This window comes from Doryrhamphus excisus, linkage group LG11, assembly GCF_037039965.1.
Source record: "Doryrhamphus excisus strain RoL-2023G ecotype Guam linkage group LG11, RoL_Dexc_Guam_v1.1, whole genome shotgun sequence".
Classification (NCBI taxonomy): domain Eukaryota; kingdom Metazoa; phylum Chordata; class Actinopteri; order Syngnathiformes; family Syngnathidae; genus Doryrhamphus; species Doryrhamphus excisus.
Genome location: NC_136367.1, coordinates 19128846 through 19142125, shown reverse-complemented (window position 1 = coordinate 19142125; position 13280 = coordinate 19128846). Strand labels below are relative to the sequence as shown.

The following is a 13280-nucleotide window of genomic DNA, read 5'->3' as shown; positions in this document are numbered from 1 at the left end:
AACATGCTCACCACTCATTCACTGCGCCGCCCCCATGGAACGATAATAGAGTATGTGGAAATGGAATTTCGTCCCTCGTTTATAGTGTGGAATTGGTAAAAAAAAAAACTTCTGTGTTAATAAACAAAAGCATTTCATTAAAAATAATACAAATCCGGGCTGCATGGTGGTCGAGTGGTTAGCGTGCCGACCTCACAGCTAAGAGACCCGAGTTCAATCCCGCCCTCGTCCATCTCTTTGTGGAGTTTGCGGGGGTTTTCCCCGGGTACTCCGGTTTCCTCCCACATTCCAAAACCATGCTAGGCTAATTGGCGGCTCGGTAAATTGTCCATCGGTATGAATGTGAGTGTGAATGGTTGTTTGTCTATATGTGTCCTGTGATTGGCTGGCCACCAGTCCAGGGTGTACCCCGCCTCTCGCCTGAAGACAGCTGGGATAGGCTCCAGCACTCCCTGCGACCCTTGTGAGGATAAGCGGTAGAAAATGAATGAATAATAAAAATTCTTTCAAATTAAAAAATTGTAAACATATATTTATATGACTCTGAGAGTGTTTGTCTTTTATTTCCATTTCTATTGTGTTTTCCCATAGAGAATGAATGAATTATGACGTTGTCGCATGAAAAAAAAATCAATGTAGTGTGAATACATGTGCTGCAAGGCCGCACGTATGCACGTACGCTGTATGTATATGTGCTCCATTTCTGTGTGAGAGTGTTAGTGTTATTGATTGTCACAGATGCTCCTCATGGCCGCCGTGACACAGATGGTCACTCAAATCGTCTTCTCTTGTTCTGATGTTGTCTTGGTATTTTCATTAGACATGCAGGGGCTTATACATTGTGTGTGTGTGTGTGTGTGACTCCGGCGTACACTGCTGACCACCTGCTACATAAGCCATTGTCTCACCAAACATGAGTACATGTTGTCTGCATGTAAGATAATCATAATCATATCACAACTGACAAGAGACTAGTGCATTTACATGGGAATGAAATATATCTTTATCTACTAGCTATAAAATCTATATCTGTAGATATAGTGGGGAAGAGGATGGGGATACATGATGGAGGGGGGGGGGCAGGTGAAGTGGGTTTAACGGGTGAAATGAATAAATGACTTGAGCCTCGGCTAACTCATTAAGTGTGTGTGTCCTTGTGTAAAGACCAGACCTCCTGCTGCAGAGGACAAAACATGGGGACGAGAGGGGGGTGAGGGGGGGTTAGGATTCAGACAATAGACATGGCGCGCGTTTGACTTGATGATCAAGGAAGAAGTGTGGAAGGCTTGTGACACACACACACACACAATGCTGCTGAAAGTGCCTAGGGTTGGGTTAATCAGTGCTTCTCAAATAGTGGGGCGGTGCCCCCCCCCTCCCTGGGAGGGCGTGTTGAGCTGTCAGGGGGGTGTGTGTGAGAGTGTTACTGCAAACCTGCCAACATGTACTAATTTATTGTACTCACCATGCTCTGTGAGTATCTGTCACAGGCGGGGTACACCTTGGACTGGTGGCCAGCCAATCACAGGGCACATATAGACAAACAACCATTCACACTCATTCATAACTATGGACAATTTGGAGTCGCCAATTAACCTAGCATGTTTTTTGAATGTGGGAGGAAACCGGAGTACCCGGAGAAAACCCACGCATTGACCGAGGGTGGAATTGAACTCGGATCTCCTAGCTGTGAGGCCTGCACGCTAACCACTCGTCTGCCGATAAAGTGATTAATCGAAGGAAAAAAATGAGGTCGATAATTTTGACACCTCAATAAATTGACATGTCAGCTATTCAGCATCTTTGAGTACGTGGAGGCGGGGTCTAGCTATGTAATGATTGACTTTAATGTCAATCAAGCTGGGGGGCGTTCGTCCCGGCGGTTGGCGCTTGCTGGAGTGTTGAGTGCTCGCGGATTGTGTCGCTCGCTTTATTGCAAGGGTCGGACGGTATGAGTCGCTTGAGAGGGCGTGCACGTCATGGCAGCGGCTACTTTATTTATTTCTTTGTTTATTTTTGGGGTCCTGTCCATCCATTGGAGTAGATAGTATGATTGATTGACATATGATTGACAACAATACTGTCATGATGGACGTGTGTTTGTGTTGTGGTCTGGCGTTCACCCGTGTCTCTCTCCGTGTGCTTGTGAGTCTCATCCTGGGCATGGCTAGCTATTCAGCATCGATGTAACCATGGCAACATGGTGCCAATTACCGGTGTGCTTGTTGTTTATCGTTAGGGCTCTCTGTCTGGAACAGCTGCTCCCTCGCTGCTTTTCTTTCTGTTTTGCTTCCACGCTGGCGTGTCCACGTGCCAGGTTACACACGTGTGGCACACCCATCCACTGAGCTCGTCGCACGTGGTTTTGATTGTCTTATATTTCTTTTCTGTTTACGTTGATTTCCGCCGCAAATAGATTTGCCCGTGTAAAGGATGAATTATGATCCGGCAGGAGATTTGAAAGCTATGAAAAGTAGTTGAGATCTATCAATCTGGAAACGGTTATAAAGCCATTTCTAATGCTTTGGGACTCCAGCCAACCACAGTGAGAGCCATTATCCGCAAATGGCCAAAACACGGAACAGAGGTGAACATTCCCAGGATTGACCGGCCAACCAAAACGACGACTCATCCAGAGTTCCAAGCCCAAAAGAACATTAAGTCTTGTCTCAATTTTGCAAGAAAACATCTTGATGATCTCCAAGACCTCTGTGGTCTGACGAGATTTGCGCTCTTGGGGTAATGCTGGTTGGCCGGGGAAACTTGGGAAGGTTCACCACAGTTCAATGTTTTCAATATTTGTAGATACTGGCTCTCGCTGTGGTTGGCTAGAGTCCCAAAGCTTTAGAAATGGCTTTTCCAGACAGATATAGCTCAGTTAAATTATATTTTTTCACATCTCTGTATTTCTTGTGCTTTTTGTGTTTTTTTACTTACTTTTTGTACTTTTACGGCTCAGTGTCAGTTGCTTCATCACCACGCTAACTTGTTCTTTCTTAAGCCCAAAAAAGCAAAAACAGAAGAAAATACTCTTGGTAAACTGTACATTACCATCCCAAAGATATCGTCCCTTTAACCTGACACGTATCAATAACATCCCGACTTACATTTTTACTAAAAAAACGACAGTATAACAACTTTTAATAACAGACTGCTGTCTTCATTCCAAATGTTTCATAGTCTAGTGGCTTTTTTTGAATCATATCTGCATGATTTGAGCCTAAAATGTGTGGTAACTGATGCATAAATCTGTTTATGTGTGGCCAAAGCCCAGGGTAGAATTTGACCCAACACCCAGTTCAATAGCCATCAAAAATGATCTGTGTGTGTGTGTGTGTGTGTTCAATGTAGGGGTCATTGCAGAGTTAATTAACACATGGAAGCCATTGGCATTAATCACAGCTATCATGTTGCCCTTATTTTTTTCATTCCGTCTTTTCCCTTCTGCTCTCTATGAGTTTAATTGTTTTTTTTTGACATTTTAAAAATACGTACTGTATATGATGCATATGATACTACACGTCCATATATGATTTGACAGTTATGTGTGCACACGGAGTGTAAGTGTGTGTTGGCGTACGTCTTGAGGAATAATCAGAAGGCTGAGGATAACCCTTTGTTGTCAGGGACGTATGATTTAATGCCATGCAAGGCTCATTTGCATGTCACAGCTTGCAGCAGTGTGGGGGATTATTGAATATCGCAGACAGAGGCAAGCTAAAAAAAGGTTGTCTTAGGTCAGGAGGTGATGCTTGACGGGGGGGGGGGGGCAAAATAACATTTTATAGTGTCAGGGTTAAATTTCATTTTTCATTTTTGCACGGTATCAATATCAAAGTCTGCAGAAAAACTGATCCAGTTATAATCCGATGTGTCTGTTTTGATGCTAATACCGATAATATCAGGCACCATAACAGAATGCTTCTCAGATAGTGGGGTTAGCCCCCCCCTAATGGGTGGGTGGGTGTCGTTTCCCAGATCTTATAGCAACGAACACGACTTCCGTCAACAACAGCAACATCAAGGGGGCGTTCGCTATCGTAAATGGCGAATATATTTCAGCACGAAACTGGAAGATTTAGTAAAAAATGCTAAGAGCAAATGAACATCGAGCAATCATCCGAGTTACGAGACGTGATTAACCTAGCATTAACTTTTCCACAATAGCTGCAATCATGACCTCTGGGTTGTAGCCAAAGGCGTTGTGAATAGCACTGTGTCACTACGCCAGAAATGTACGTATTTCTTTGGCATTAGCATTACATGCTTCATGCTAGGTGTTTTTCTTGCTTTAGAAGACAGAATAAGGAAAGACGTGTGTTCATGTTTCATATAAAGATTGTGCTTGATGGGCAAAACCAAAAAAAAGTGCAGTTTTCCTTTAAATCGAGTCGCTGACCTGCTTGATTCCTTTGAAAAATGTCAGTCCCCTTCAGCTGGAAAAGACCAAAGATTGCTGTTTTTTGCCAACACACACACACACACACACACACACACACACAAATGTGTGTGTGAGTGCACCCTAATTTTCCATGACTGACCTTCCTTCCAGCCATGTCGCATCCATGAGAAATCTCAGCTAGCCTCAGGCTGCACCGCAAACGTGGACAGCTGTGTGTTTCTGCATGTGCATTTGTGTGTGTGTTTGTGTGTGTTTGTGTGAGTGTGTGTGTTTTTAGTATGCTTGAGTTTTTCGAGTGCATGCATGCCCTGCCTTCATGCATGATCAGCCGTGTCTTTTCCGTGACCTGTGCGTTTTGCATGTGAATGATTTCATGCCTGGCTGCCGTGTGTCGGAGCTTTTAGGTCACATGATCATGGCAGGAACGCATGCATCGGTGTCATTAAGCGCTATTTGGAAAGCATCTTCATGCGGCCCGTTTCACCACGAATAAATCCTCTCGTCATCTTTTTATTTCCACTGCAAATGTTGTTGTGATAAAGGATCAGTTTCTCGTTTTATCATAACAGACTTGCTGGAAATGGGAACATTTTTCCATCTTTTTCTTACTGGTTTCTATGCACACAACAGCCTTTTCTTTTTTTACTGTTTTCTGTAGCGCTGCGTTATGTAATAAAGTTCTTGAATGCATCTTGTAATAACTTTTAGTAGAATTTCATTACAAAATGTGGCATTATTACATACAGACGTGAAACTTTATTACATATTGTACCGTTATTACATAATGTGGACTTCTTGCTCTACATGTGTGACAACTACAGTGAATTTATTACAGTGTAATTACAGTGTTTCCCATGCATTCACGGGTCAGAGGTGGTCCGCCACAAGTTCATTGGGACTGCAAATGTTTTCCTAAAATTTTTATATGGAAAAAATGATTTTTTTTTCAATATTTATTTTTAGTGATTCCAAATTTGCATCTATATCGGCTTGATATATACAACTTTATTGTCACTATAAAACTAATATCATTAATTTAATTTAAATAAAAACACATTAGATATGCATTAAACACGTTATATTAATAACTATTTACTGAGCAGTCCAGCAAAGCATGCTGGGAAGCAGCATGTGCCAACTCTAACTTGAGTAGTAACTGTTTTTTTATTTTATATAACCAAGTTGCTTATTAATACAGAATTCTAAATATCAAAAGTTAAGTTAAGAATTTTTAAAATCAAGTTTTCTTGTATTTTTGGGATCGAGCCTGGCAAAGGGCCTGAACGTGCTTGACTGGAGCTGTGGCTCATTCATAATTCATGGGGTAGGAGGGGCAAAGGTGAGGGGGGCGGTGACAGATGGCGAATCAGTGTGTGAGATGGAGAGAGAGAGAGAGAGCGAGAGAGAGCACACAGCCTGCCGGGCAGCGAACGCTCGGAGAAAGGGTGAGAGAATCAGACAGATCGGTCAAAGGGTGAAGATCAATGCAAGCCATGGACAGCAAATAGCCGTCGACTACATTTTCACATGCTTGGAGCTACAAATGATTGACAGCTGTCTAGTCTTTGTTTGGGGCTCTTTTGGTTGGCTTTTCTTGGATGCTGGAGGATTGATAGGGCTGGAGATACGCAAGCTTCTGCTGTCAGGAGTTGAGAGGTAATGCTGTTTGTGTGTACATGCGTGTTATCAAATATGTGGAGAGTTTCAAGTCATGGCAAAAAAAAAAAAATCTTTATTTGTCCCTGTGAATGTCACAGATATGATTCTACTCATATTTAGTTATTTCAGTTTCAATGTATTGATGAATCTGAATTTTCAGACTGTTTTGAATGTGGTTTCATCTGTGAGCGCAGCTTCACTTTGTGTACCCACGGGCACGTACAGACAACACACACACACACACACACATGCACAATGTCACAGTCTAATTATTTGTCTGCCACAAATGATTGGAAAAGCATTGATTGTGTCTGTTGCTTACAACAGCATTTTAATGTCAATGTCAATATGTTTATTTAGACTGCACCATGAAACTGGACATACTTTTAGTTTGAAGAAGAGGAACGTAAATGCTTTAAAAATATATACTTAGCAAGGGTACATCAAAAATCACGCAATCCTTTCATCAGCCGATCGATCACCTGTGGCTGGCATCGTTGCAGCCTGCAGCGATCCTTTTGTGCAGCGTAGAGTCTTGCCCTAACTAACGTCTTGTCCTCCCACTTTCCTTCAAAACGATAACAATCATGTCTGCCATGTGGAACGAAACCCGCCAACACGTGTCCCGACAACCTTCTAGAGTTGGTAGCTTGAATACGGTATTCGAAGAACAAACAAGGGACGTAGCAATAACATAACAATACGAGTTTTAAAAAGCCATTGATTGCATTTATTTGCATTTTCATTTGTTTGTGTTTTTTTTAGTAAGAAAATAAATATGGTGTTGTGACTTGAGTTGCAGGGTTAGCCACAGTAGACTCTACTGAGAAGTACATTTGATTTATTTACAATTAATTCAGTTCTTTTGTATATTTTTGGTAATATTTTTGTTTTTTTTTGTATTATTTTATGTTATCATTTTGTATTATTCTACACTTTTTGTATTTTTTTTATTATTTTATTATTTTTGTGTTATTATACACTTTTTGTATTATTTTTTGTATTATTTTATTTTATTATTTTTATATTATTTTACACTTTTTGTATTATTTATTTAATCATGTTATATTATATGGTTTAAAAAATATTTCCTCTTTTCAATAAAGATATTCCAAATAACACAATTTATTCAAGTTATTCCAATGCCATGAAACAGTAAATCTGTGGTATTTTTGCGCCAGGTTATCGAACCTTCAGGATCTCATTCCACCCCCTGCTTCCACTACATATGTACAAGCAGTAGATACGATATGGGGCAGTGATTCTCAACTGAATGACCTGAAATCTGTGAATGCAGCTTGCGTTTTTGCTTGCTACGGCGCCGCAGCTGCACACAGCTGCAGATACCTGCTGGATCCAGTTAAAAAAATGTCCGCAATGATGTTGTGTCTTGCAGCCAAACCAGTTGAGATATGACGCTGAATGAACAAATGAATGACAATGTTTGTCTCTTCTGATGGTAGCGTTTGTGATTCATGAATGAGACATCTCTGTTTCTTCAAGCTAGTGTGTGACTTGCCTGTGCTTCACACACATGCTGTATGCAAGGGGGAGGATTATTACATTTCAAGTGTGTTTTTTTCTCAATGTGCGTATGTGTGTGGCGACGGAACAAGGTTATAACGTATTTAACCTTACGTATAAAAAATATAAATACAGCCGAGGGTACTCTGAGAACACAAACATAGCATAAGAGTGTATAGTATACTATCATATATATGTTTCCCTTTTTTTGCTGTGTGTGCTGATATATTTATGTAATAGCGCAGCTCTAGAGATTAATCCGCTGGCTGCAAAGGAGAGAATGGGTATGATCCCATACATGTGATGCGTCATCCAACTCCATATAAGCCGTCACTCCACTTCAAATACAAAAACAAACATGGCTGGAGAGTAACTACTGTTTTAGTGCGTCATCTAGCCAACTAGTTTTTATGCCGCTTATCCTCACTCGGGTCGTAGCGGAATGCTGGACCCCATTGAGGTACACTCTAAAATGGTCGCCAGCCAATGGCAAGGCACATATAAACTCACATTCATACCTATGGATAATTTGGAGTGGGCAATGAACCTAACATGTATGTTGTTGGAATGTGGGAGAAAACCTGCCTATGCACAGGGAGACCGTGCTAACTCCATACATCCATTCTCCATTCCTAGCCAAACAAAGTCAGAACTTCCATAGTGAACTGTAGGGGATAGTTGCGGGAGGACCTCACAGCTAGAAGACTTGGGTTCAATTCCATGCTAGGTTAATTAGCGACTCCAAATTGTCCATAGGTATGAATGTGAGTGTGAATGGTTGTTTGTCTATATGTGCCCTGTGATTGGCTGGCCACCAGTCCAGGGTTTACCCCACCTCTCGCCCGAATAGCTGGGACCCTCGTGAAGATCAGCGGTAGAAAATGAATGAATGAATGAGTTGCGGGAGGCAAGGCGGGGATATACAGACGTTATGCCCATGAGCCAGGTACTTAACCTACATTTGTGCCAAGGCTTCTGTCCATGCATGTCTGTGATGGAAGGCTTGCGGATACATCCGTCTGCTTCAGATACCGTATCAAAGATGTGATGTTGCACGCAGGGATAACCTACATTGATCACCTTTAGAGTTGTGTGGAACATAAGCAATGCTAATGCTGAGACAAACCTACACGATACAACCATATTATCCATCCAGCCATCCATGCGTCCATCCATCCATCCATGCATCCATCCATCCATGCATCCATCCATGCATCCTTCCATCCATCTATGCATCCTTCCATCCATCCATGCATCCATCCATCCATCCATGTATCCTTCCATGCATCCTTCCATCCATGCATCCATGCATCCATCCGCCCATCCATCCATGCGTCCATGAATCCATCCATGCATCCATGCATCCATCCATCCATCCATCCATCCATCCATCCATGCAGCCATCCATGCATCCATCCATCCATCCATGCATCCATCCATCCATCCATCCATCCATGCAGCCATCCATGCATCCTTCCATCCATGCATCCATCCATCTATGCATCCTTCCATGCATCCATGCATTCATCCATGCATCCATCCATCTATGCATCCTTCCATCCATCCATGCATCCATGCATCCATGCATTCATCCATGCATCCTTCCATCCTTCCATCCATGCATCCATCCATCTATGCATCCTTCCATCCATCCATGCATCCATCCATCTATGCATCCTTCCATCCATCCATCCATGCATCCATTCATCCATCCAACAGCCTAAGACGAGAAGCCCAGACTTCTGGCTCCATGACTGCCCCCCCCCCCTCGGCACATCCTGAGGCATTCCCAGGCCAGCAGAGAGACATAGTCCCTCCAGCATGTCTTGGGTCTTCCCCGAGGTCTCCTACCAGACGGACGTGCACTGAACACCTCCCCAGGGAGGCGTCCGGGGGAGGCATCCTAACCAGATGCCTTTTTCACTTTATCTGTTCCTCTCAGTTTGAAAAATCTGATGCTCTTTTTCATTTTTATGCCACTCTTACTCTCTCATGAAGTTTGCATACCTAACCGTTCATGGTGAAGTCCTTCCAGTACTTCCAGTACTCTCAGTACTGCTTTTTCCAGCCAGAGTGTGTTTCGAATTTTCTCTATAAACCGCAGTAAGGCAGGAAAGGCAAAAAAAAAAGTTTCCTTTTCTGGGGAGCTAAAGACCTGGATTGTGCAATATTCATGTGTTTATTTTTATTGTTTGCTCATAACCATTACCACATAACCGCTGTGTCTCTATGCAGCTCTGATTGACACTTGGCATGGCCAAGTTTTTGCCAAGAGGAGAAGAATTCCGATTTACCCTGAATGCAACTTGAGATTTATGGTGCATTTCGTTCACATAAATCTACTGTAGCTTCCCAACTTGGATCCGGCTATCATTTAAAATCCCCTGAAATGAGCAGCGTTGGGCCCCTTTAAACTCTCCAAATACAACGATGGCTGCCCTCCGTCTAAAAATGCACTTTTGTGTGACTTGTTTTCATGTCTTTTTCCACTCAATGACTGGGGACTAAGGGCTCAGCTTGCCGATGGCCAGTGCTTCACTCAGTCGTGAAATCGTTTTTTTAATTTGGAACCAATGAAGCTGCTGGAACAGGCCAGGACTTTTTGCTTTTCTGATTGGAGCCAAACATATGACTTTAATTCATGTGGAGTGGCGTGATAAACGTTGTACGAGACACACTCGGAATGCTGCAAGGACATCTGCGTGTTATTATTTTTAAAATTATTTTATTTTCAGGCACTTTAGGAGCATTAGTGTGTGTCTCAGTGTGTGACACAACTTGGCAAAAAATGTACGATCACACCTTTTAATAACTCCACTACACCAGTGATCACTGGTAAGCAGGCACACACTGACACGTCTGTCATTTTAACACCATTCTCTCTAGGGAACTGGGGGGGGGGGTTTCTTTACCAAATTCACACACACGCGCACACACACAGTCAGCAGTTAGCCAAGGACAATGGATCTGAACTATGCATATTCCATATACGAACATTGCACATTGCATGTTGACAATAGACAGTCTGAGACTAATTCATACAGAAAAAAAGGAACACTAAAAACATGGACGTAATACGATCAGACGTTAGGATTCAGACTAGCATCTCTGCAACAACTACAATGGAGCTAGGGCTGGTCAGTTCAGTTGCTAATAGCCGTTTCCTACCACAACAAAGGGCCACATTAGACTTACTGATGCTGTACAAAACCTAAACGCTAAAATGCTAAAGATAATTACCATTGAGAGCATCTCAAAGTAACCTCTTTTTTTGAGAAATGACGGACTGTCCAGTCTCTACTTCTGGATCGGATTCGGAATCCAACACAAATGCTGTTAGTTTATTATCAAGTCCTATATACCGGTTGCAGTGAATGCGTGTGGGCGTGCCTGGAGGCGGGCCGTGTGTGAAATACATTAAAACAGGCCGTTTTTGCGGGAGCCACGAAATCCAAAGAAATACAGCTGAATAGGTGCAGATTCTGGGAGAACTAGAAAGCTTTGTGCGCTGGTTATTGTGTGTAGCTGCTCTATAGGAGTCCACAACTCAATACAAAGAGCTGAAAATGAGCACAATAGGTCCCCTTTAAAGCCTAGGTCACAACCGGTCGTACAGGCATGGGAAATGGTCGTATAGGAAATGCGTGATTTTCGAGCTATAGACCAGCGGCCGAGGTTCTTTGTCACGTCAAAAAAACTCTACCTACGCTTACGTTTTTTTTTTCAGATGGCAAGACGAATCTGCACACTTTGCATTTAAAATTGTTTTGTGCACGACGTACGGTTACGGTTGCCAACTCTTTCCCCAGCAATCTAGGACGTTATGTTGGACTCATGTAATTTTATTCTAACTGGAAAATGTACGTAAATCAAGGTAAATTTTGGTGTATATTTTTGACATTAACTGCAACACACGCTAACCGGGTCGGACGCTAACCTCTGTCCTCGAGTCCCCAGCGAGACCTTTCATAACTGAGCCACTGCCACCTCTTATGAACGAATGAGTCGTGATGGAAAACAGAGAAGCGTCTGCTCACATAAAATGATTCTTCTCATGATGGACGAAATGTCATTTATACAGGAGCTAATGTCTTTACTATGAGGAAGGAAGGGGAAAAGAGAGACAGCCTGCTTTGTCTCAATTCAATTTGGTAATGGGATCATTGTAACAGACAACTCTGTCAATGTGTGTGACTGTGAGGCTGCAAGCCAGACTAGCCGGTGGCACAATGGCTTTAATCACCACGGTAACCTCAAGGCAGATGGGACCGTGCCTGCAAATTCGGCCTGGAACACTGTTGGAGGCTAACTACACACACGTACATTTAGAGGCGCTAAAACAGTTTAAATTGTTTGGTTTCCTAATTTTCACGCTTCTATGTATACTCCCGCTTTACATGAACAAGCTTTCATTCACCAGTTAGCCAAACGCTGTGTGTGTCCGATGCTTTATGGTGCCATTTTTAGCTAGCAGAAGCCATGATTCTAATGACTTATATAACTTTCCACAACTCTTTCATGTTCTTTTTGGTGAATTTCTACAAAGCAGGATTCAACATAAATAGTTACAGCATAGAAAATCTGTTTATGACTTTCTAAATACAATTTTTATCATTGTTAAAGAACATCTCAATTATTCTTTGTTTACAAATGGCTTTAACCATTAGCAAGCTAACTTGTTTATTTTTTGTATTCTAAACTTAAAAAAGGATTTAAAGCAGAGTGGGGAATAAAGACAAAGACGGCAAAAGCTTACCACTTCCACACAGAATAGGAGGGCAACTTCTTGTCACTCTATCACGTCTGACATGCCATGGCTGACTTCATGGAGTGCGATAGTAATCTAATATCATGTCTCAATAATGGTAATAGTAATGGTTTTATTTCATTTCAGCATGCATCAGATTACAATTGAGTGCATCCCATAATCAGTTCCCAGTTCCACATGTCCAAAAGGAGTAGGAAGAAGCAAAGCTTATTAAATCCTACCCCTCCATCTGGTACTTTTACAATCAGTAACTGTTTTTAACTGTTTTGTTAATTTGTTCACTTCCTGCTTTCCACAATAATATAATAATACAGTTTAAGTTTTTTTTACATTTTTTTATTTACATTTTTTTTTTTTAAATAATGTACCTCGTACCGAAGTAATGGAACATCACTAGTGGATAGAATACACTATACCTTTGTCTTTCAATGTGTTTTGTACTTACTTATATTGACAATAATACATGAAAAAATACAACATATAAGACACAATAACAATAAAATGAAAATCTATATATACAATTAAAGTAAGTGTAATTTTGACATGCATTATTGAGTAACATCATAACATTTAGCAGGTGGCCCAATGTCATTATGATTTTATACACAGTATACATTTGTGTTGAGCAGGCCTATATTCTTCCTGTTTGGCATTTTTAACACACACACACACACACACACTCACATGGCTTTGATAATAGCTAAAAGACCTCCAGTCTCAACCTTCTCCCCAATGGTGTTCTCCCTTACACCCCCCCCCCCTTCATTTTGCCCTCCTTTTTATTTCTCCCCACTTTCATCCATCCTCCCCCGGTGGCACTGTTGCTAGGGAGCCCTGCTGACTCGGGGCGTTTTTCATTGGACAGTAAGGAGTGGAGGTGGCGAAGGGAGATTGTAGTTGAAGAAGAAATGATATCGAGGCGTATTG

At 41.9% G+C, this 13280-nt stretch overlaps 1 protein-coding gene across 16 annotated transcripts in view; it reads left to right on the top strand.

Annotated features, from left to right (window-relative positions):
* Positions 1–13280, top strand: part of nfasca (neurofascin homolog (chicken) a) — a 67600-nt gene that overhangs the window by 10203 nt on the left and 44117 nt on the right. For 7 of the 16 annotated variants that reach the window (XM_078794956.1, XM_078794960.1, XM_078794959.1 and 4 more), the window contains exon 1: positions 5809–6058. The exons of 1 other annotated variant lie outside the window; for it this stretch is intronic. The gene's annotated coding sequence lies outside the window, so the exon portion shown is untranslated. Of the gene's footprint in view, positions 1–5805; positions 6059–13280 lie in introns of those variants that run through there. 8 more of the 16 variants (XM_078794964.1, XM_078794967.1, XM_078794963.1 and 5 more) reach the window with 5 other exon arrangements.